The following is a 7,012-nucleotide window of genomic DNA, read 5'->3' as shown; positions in this document are numbered from 1 at the left end:
CCTTGTGCTGGAAAAAAGGGAGGAGGGGGGGAAAAGATTACAGGCCAAGAGAGAAAGTGAAGGAGAGCTGACTCTCAGTGACACTATCAGGAGCAGCGTCACTTTGCTCCAGCCTTGTTTAATAACCTGTTTCACACACTGACCACGATTCTAGACATGGAACCTTCCAGCAAAGAGCAACGAGGGTGTCAAACCATGACATCACAGCTCCTTGTTTCTGATCACATGTACCACAGATTCAAAATCAAATTCAGATGATCAGTTGTCAGTAAATTAGACGTTATAGGTCATAAGATTCCACACAGAGGGAACGTTGCTCCAAACGTTCCCAAATACAATACAGGCAGGTGTGCCAGCGACCACTTGAATGAACAGTTCAAATATGCTTTCAACACCTTGTGAAACATCACACTATGAATACCTGTCACTTCCTTCAGCACATCCTCAAACACTGCTCTATATTAACTCCAACAGTCAGGCAGTCCAGGCTCTCTGAGTATAATGACATGTGTTAAGAGAGGAAGGGAACATCAGTCTTCATTATAGTGGCTAAAGCATTAAATAGGCAAATCAGTAAAAAGCAAAGATCAGTTTTAAATCATTTGCCCTTTCTCAATGATTTTTTTCCCTAGTTTATCACATTTTCTTCTGTTTGGAGTGTCATGTTCACCAAATGTGTTTGTCATACTTTTTCTCCTGTTTTCTAAGAGGCGCCAGACAGATTTTTATTTTCTATTTTTGACATTCCTGTTGTACTTTTACTTTATAGAACTGAGTACAATATGCTGATGACACTTGATTCTAAATGAAGGATTTAAACATGTCAGGTGCGTTTTATAATGATTTTATAGAACTTTTACTGCCACCAAGGCCAAACATATTTTCACCATTGTTAAGACAAAAAAATGGTATCACGACTCAACAGATCATAGTTTTTTAGAGATACAATGAAAAACATATTTGTGGTGCCTCCTAAGAGGTTGGGCTCAAAATGCCTCAGCAGACCTATTCCCAACCTGAAGACATCTACCAATTTATTTTTAGGCCAATTGTTAATGACTCATGGCCATTTTCCTGCTGAGTCCCACCCTTTGAGAAGTTTAATTGCACACTCAGTTCTGTCATTTGCTCCCCTTTCATTGGATTTGGACAAAACTTGGTGTGTATGTTCAGGAGACAGCTCAGGATGTTACAGCTCAGAGAGTTTAATTATGATTGCTCAGAAGTGCTAGATCAGAGCTGGAAAAGAGAAAGGGGTGCTGGTGTTAAACGGGGGTGCCAGGGACCCTGGCTAGCATGAGTTTGAGTCTAGTGTTTGGGCTCGATCTTCTGTCTTCCTCCTCCCTGTTTTTGTTCCTGTCTCTGTTACTCTTGAAGGCCTAACTTGACCACACTTTGCACATGTTTGAGCTGCTTCCTCTTTTCTTTCGGGCTGCCTTTCCTCAGACTCTGAATCAGATGAAAAAGACAGCTGAGTGGAGAGGACGAGCAGAAACTTGTCGAGTGGAATGGGTTTGCTGTGGCTGAGGACGGGGTCCAGAGGTTTCACGAGAGGAATGGCTGTTGGATGAGGGGATGGGGCAGACGTCCATGGCCCTCTCTGTGGATGAGAGGTGAGAGCAGATGCTGTTGAAGGTGTACTCAGCGGCCATCATTTGTCATCATTGGTTCATCACTGTGGAACCAAATGTGGACAAAAAAAATTTAACAATTCACTGTCCTACATGTTAGAAAATGTAATTCCAAACAGACAGCAATTTGAATGAGTTGATAATGTGGTAGAAGACCGTAATCTGACACCAAATCAAAAAGTAATCTTCAACGCGGGAACTTCATACCTTTCTAGCTATGGAATTTGAAAATCTGAATCACTGCTGCAGTCCGAATCGACCGGATCAACCCTGGCCCTGCTGTCTTTTGTTAGAATCTTCAGTGCCTCCAGATTCATACACAGTCTCTTCATTGTCCTGCCTGCCATTATTCTTGTGATGGTCTGGCAAAAATGGTGAGGGCAAAAAAAAAAAAAAAAATGACATGAAAATAGTAAAGATTACCAAAGCAAAAGGAAAGCAGTGTGGATATGTGCCGCTGTGTGCTCTGGTCTAATGACAACTGAGCTGTCAGTCACACGCTCCTCTGTAAGCAAAGCAATTTCTCAGGATAGCATCAGAGCCAATGGAATCAAGGGGCTGTCCACAGATCCATGAGAACAACACCATTAGCAAACCACACAGTGCCGAGTGCGTTGTGAGTGGAGAGACAGGCCCAACCTAATACACAGTAAAGACCTCCTCAAAGAACACAAAACGCAGGAATTTTGAACTGCGTTCCCATTAATCCACCTGGTGAATGTCTGCCATCTTTACTACCATTTCATATTGTTGAATGTTATATGTCTCCACTAAAAAACACAAAATAAAATATATAAACTGAATAAGACAAAAAAAAAAAAACCCAAACAACTGAAATACAATGTGTATGTCCACCTCTCAATGTCATTTGTCGATGTGTTTTTCATCTGCAGTGTCAACCAGAAGATGACGAGCGCCCTTAATTAGTTAGCTAATTTACAACCGAATGAATCTGCATCCAGGAGGTTAATACTGCCTGATTCCACAGGAAATAACTGGCCTAGCTCCAGGAAGGGGAGCTGGCTGAGGCGTCCCATCTTCCCTCCCCAAGGAGATGCAGTAACATTAGTAATTACCTCCTGGACCACGGGGCCAGATATCTGTCCACCTTTTTTTATGAAGTCCACAAATTGAGGTCAGTTGTGGAGGGAGAAACACTGCAAGGTGCGTCCCACTGGTTAGAACAGTTTTATTGTTGAAGATGCAGATGCGTTGAGTAAATGCCCTCAATCAAAATACCGCATTTCAAGCTGTTCCTCGCTCTTTTTCTAATCTTAGATATATTTGTTATGTTGTGATGAAACTGCTGCTATCATCTAGAGAAGGCCTGAGGGCTGGAGATAAGTGACAGAATTGCTTGACCTGATGGGACGGACAGGAAAAGCACATGAGAAATCCATCTCCACGACTCCTTTTGCTTTACATGTGACTGTCTGCAAGCCGTAGACACCATGCAAACCAGGTCTCCAACAAAGACAATGCACCTAACAACAATCATCTTCCTGCCAGACCTCTGGCATGTCAAAGCCTCTGTTGTAAAAAAAACTACTTTCTTGTTTTACATTAAGAAATAACTAAATCCCCACTCACCTGTACTGAAAGCGGCAGTAGTTTACTCCTGAGGGCAATGAGCGTATAATGTTAGACCAAAATGACAGACTCCTGTTTTGGTTCAAATCTGCAGCCTAGTTTCTAATAACCTCACGACGATGTCTTGAAATGTTTGCATGAAGCTCGTATTCCTTCTTTAAATGATCTTAAAGCGAAAACTAATGTGAAGAACAACAAAACAGTATTTCACAGTTGCAAGTACATATACTGTAATTTACAAGTGTAATTAAGTCTGAATGCACTATAATGTCAATAATTAGTATGTGCCCCATTCTGCTGATTATGGAAAACCCCTCTTTGTATCAGCAGCAGTGCATTTGGCACAAACATGTCCTTGCACACATTTAAATAAATATATGATTCAATGATAACATCTTCTCTTGCCTTTAATCGTCCGAGCAGTAAATTATCATTACATATTTTCCACTCTCCCTCCGCCTCGCTCCCTCTTCTCGCCTCGCTTACAGATGCGATGACCTTCAGGAAATCTGTGCTGGTGATCATATTTTGCGCTTATTGCAACATTTCTGTGTAGTGAGATCAAAAAGAAGAGGCACTTTGGTCATGCTTTGTGGTATTTGTACATGTTGAACATGCTATCGGGGGAATAGTTCCCCAAAGCCTCTCCCTGTGTGAGAGCTGCTGTGTGTCATCAGGTCTGGCTGTAGCCTCCACATTCCAGCCCAACAAGACCAGACAGTTTTCAGGTTGATTTAAGGGCAGCTTTCTTTTCGGAGGGGGAAATAGTTTGGAGACAGCTCTAATGAATTGGCCAGAATCATGTCCTTTATTTCTATGTTTTCTTTTTCTCATGGACACTATCTCATATAGCAGCACCTCACTCTAATGAGAGTCACTCATTAGAATGCATACCTCCACCAGGGCCCAACAGTCCCATTTGATTCAATTAAGCTTAACCAAATATCAAATGCTATAGCCCTGCATCACTATATGTTACACCTTCCATAACAGTTTTACCATAATATAAGCTGACCAGATGAAGGATCTGCATAAAATCATACTCAGCCATAGATATCAGCCACCTATATGCACATTTTCATCTTGAACAAAAGGAAAAAAGATTCAGTGTACTAAGCATGCCTTTATGTTATTGGTTGGTAGACATTGTCCATCCAGCCATTGTCTGTAACCGCTTTTCTTATGCTGGAGCCAATGCCAGCTGTCTCTGGGCAAAAGCAGGGAACTCCCTGGACAAGTTGCCAGCTCATTGCAGGGCCCTCACTGATGGCAGAGGCCGCCATGCAAGGTGCCAACTGCACATCAGGAGCAATTTGGGGTTCAGTATCTTTATCAAGGACACTTCAACATGCAGCTCAGCTCAGCCCGGAGCTGGGATTTGAACCAGCAGCCTTCCGATCACTGGCCGACCTGCTTTACCCACTGAGCAAACTACACCACATTTAAATGACGCAGATGTGGACATACAGCCTCTCTGTTTTGGCCTTTAAATAACTACTTGTTACTTTAGACTCAGCAGCTACAATAGAATTTATGGTAACGTCCTTATCCCTTACGTTGAGGTAGTAAAAGGCCGGTCTGCTATCATGGTATTTATGGTAAAAGTTTCCGTACCAGACAGGTGGACGTCATGGACAATGACAACAATAATACAGTTCGACTCGGCAGGCTGATAGTGGGATTAGTGGTTTAGTTGATTTAGTAACATTCAGTGGTGAAGAGAGAGGTTACATTAGATTTAAACTGTGTTGGTAATGGAGTCTGTGAAGCTAGAAGATTTTTTTGACCTGAGATAGGTGGCTATGTGCTGCGTGTGGACGTTTGCACACCTGAGGCCAAGTGCAGCATGGCAGCAATGAGGAACACTATGCATTACTTACATCAACTGAAGGCGGATGTGGACGGCTTGGATGGAATAAGCCAGCAAGTGCGTGGAGGCAATCAGGTTGCTGACCAAAGCAAAGTGACCTGGGACAGCTGTGTGTGAGCGCACGATGAGAGAGTGGGTGGAGAGCAGACGTTTATCCTCTAGGCTGCATAGCCAGACATCTGCTTGTGGCATGCAAAAAGCTGAAAAAAGGCAAATATTTGATGTTTGTAGTGATTTGTACTGAAATGACAGCGTAAATAATGCATGGACGAGTGCACACAAACACCACAGCATGAATTAACTTAAAAAGCAAGATGATAGGCTAACAGTGACCATGTGTCACTGTGATTGGATGGATCTGACTGGCTGATATGAACAGTTCAAATCAATTGACAGCCTGAGGTAAGTGGGCAGCACATTAGGACCTTGTGAAAATGTGTTAGAGGAGTGTATGACACGATAGCTTGTGTGATAAACTAAAGGCAGATGCATGTGTAATAGTTAAAATTTGCACAAATAATAAATAAGATATTAAAATGCATAAATAACTTCTGTTTAAAAGCAGCTAACAGTGGACAGAACCGGACTGTGAACTGTTGTTGTTCGACGTGCTGTGAGTGTGTGAGTGCGTGAGTTGGACTCTCCATCGCAGTCGAAGCGTTTGTGTTTTATAGGACACGAAGCAAGTTTGGCTGAGCCGGCTAGCATGAGCTAGGCTAACGGCACGGTCATTGTCGAGAGGAGGCCTGCGCTGACGGGAGGAGCTTTGGCGGGTCACCACGGAGAGTGTCGCTGCTGCCGAGGAAGACGGAGGTGTATCACTGCGAGCTGCCGCGGGCAGAAATGGTCACCACCGCTGGCGGGGAGCGATTCATCAGCTGCAGCTTGATCCTGCTGACTTCACAGACTTACGGAGGTACTGTTATCAAAAGTTTTCCATCGTGAACTCCAATTAAAGCGCGCCAACAAAACTAAACTAAGAGTGCACTCAAAGTTAGACAGTTTGAGACTTAAGAACATAGTATCAATACCGGGGTCCTTTTTATTTTTTTCTCTCTTCCATAAAAAAAAGGATGTGAGTGTGTTTTCTTTTTGCATATCTCTTAATACATTTTCTCAAAATTGTTAACCTGTGTTTGTGTGATTGAATTGTGCTCATCATTGAAGTGTTTGATTCTGTGCTACATGAGTGTTTGCAGGTCAAGGTGTGCTCCCGCTAGTCTCCACATAATAATTGATTAAGAATGAGGATCATACGTTACCCCAGACTGTTATTCACTATTGAAATGTCTCTTTTACCATAAGATATTGAAGAAGGGTTAAAGCTACATCTTACAGCATAAGTTGGGTTTCTTAATACACAAGCCGATGGTAAAAGGGTTACGCATGCAATACAGTAGCCTTCCTGAGTGAACGTTCACTAGAGCTTTCTTTCATGTTCTGACAGCTAATCAAAGACAAGAGTAGAAGTCTCAAGTGTTAAACCACAGGAATCATTCAACAAAACTTTGTCCAGCTCCCAGCCTCACATTCTCCGTGCACAGTGCGTTTAACTCTGGTGTCTGATATTGAAGTCTGAGAAGGTCGCCCTGCAGTGGTCCAGCTTATCTAAGAGCTGTTCTGTTCAAAAGAGGCCACGGAGATGAGAGAGGTCTAAGCAACCTAGATATTGGGAAAGAGAGTCACTGGCATCCACCATTAGTCTCTTCCTCCACTTTCTCTCGTCCTCCTATTAATATTCAGTGCAAGCGGCTGGAGTCTTTTCCCTGAGTCAGACCAGCCCACTATGCACTGGGGCCTCTGATCTGTCTCTCATAATTAGACTGATAAATAGGCCTCCTCCTCCTCCTTATCCCTATATTCATCTTCTTCCTCTCTTCATCTGCTTATTCAATCACTTTTTGCACATTTCCTTTCCAGT

The 7,012-nt window shown here is 42.8% G+C and overlaps 1 long non-coding RNA gene across 1 annotated transcript; it reads right to left on the bottom strand.

Annotated features, from left to right (window-relative positions):
* Nucleotides 1-1,090: 1,090 nt before the first annotated feature.
* LOC119004773 lies at nt 1,091-6,266 on the bottom strand. The gene is made up of 3 exons (XR_005070305.1): nt 5,102-6,266; nt 1,839-1,993; nt 1,091-1,675 (listed from the first exon to the last, which is right to left on the bottom strand). It is a non-coding gene; the product is annotated as an uncharacterized LOC119004773 (long non-coding RNA).
* Between the last annotated feature and the right edge of the window lie 746 nt (nt 6,267-7,012).

This window comes from Acanthopagrus latus, chromosome 16 (genome assembly GCF_904848185.1).
Source record: "Acanthopagrus latus isolate v.2019 chromosome 16, fAcaLat1.1, whole genome shotgun sequence".
Taxonomy (NCBI): domain Eukaryota; kingdom Metazoa; phylum Chordata; class Actinopteri; order Spariformes; family Sparidae; genus Acanthopagrus; species Acanthopagrus latus.
This window is presented reverse-complemented; position numbering and strand designations above follow the sequence as displayed.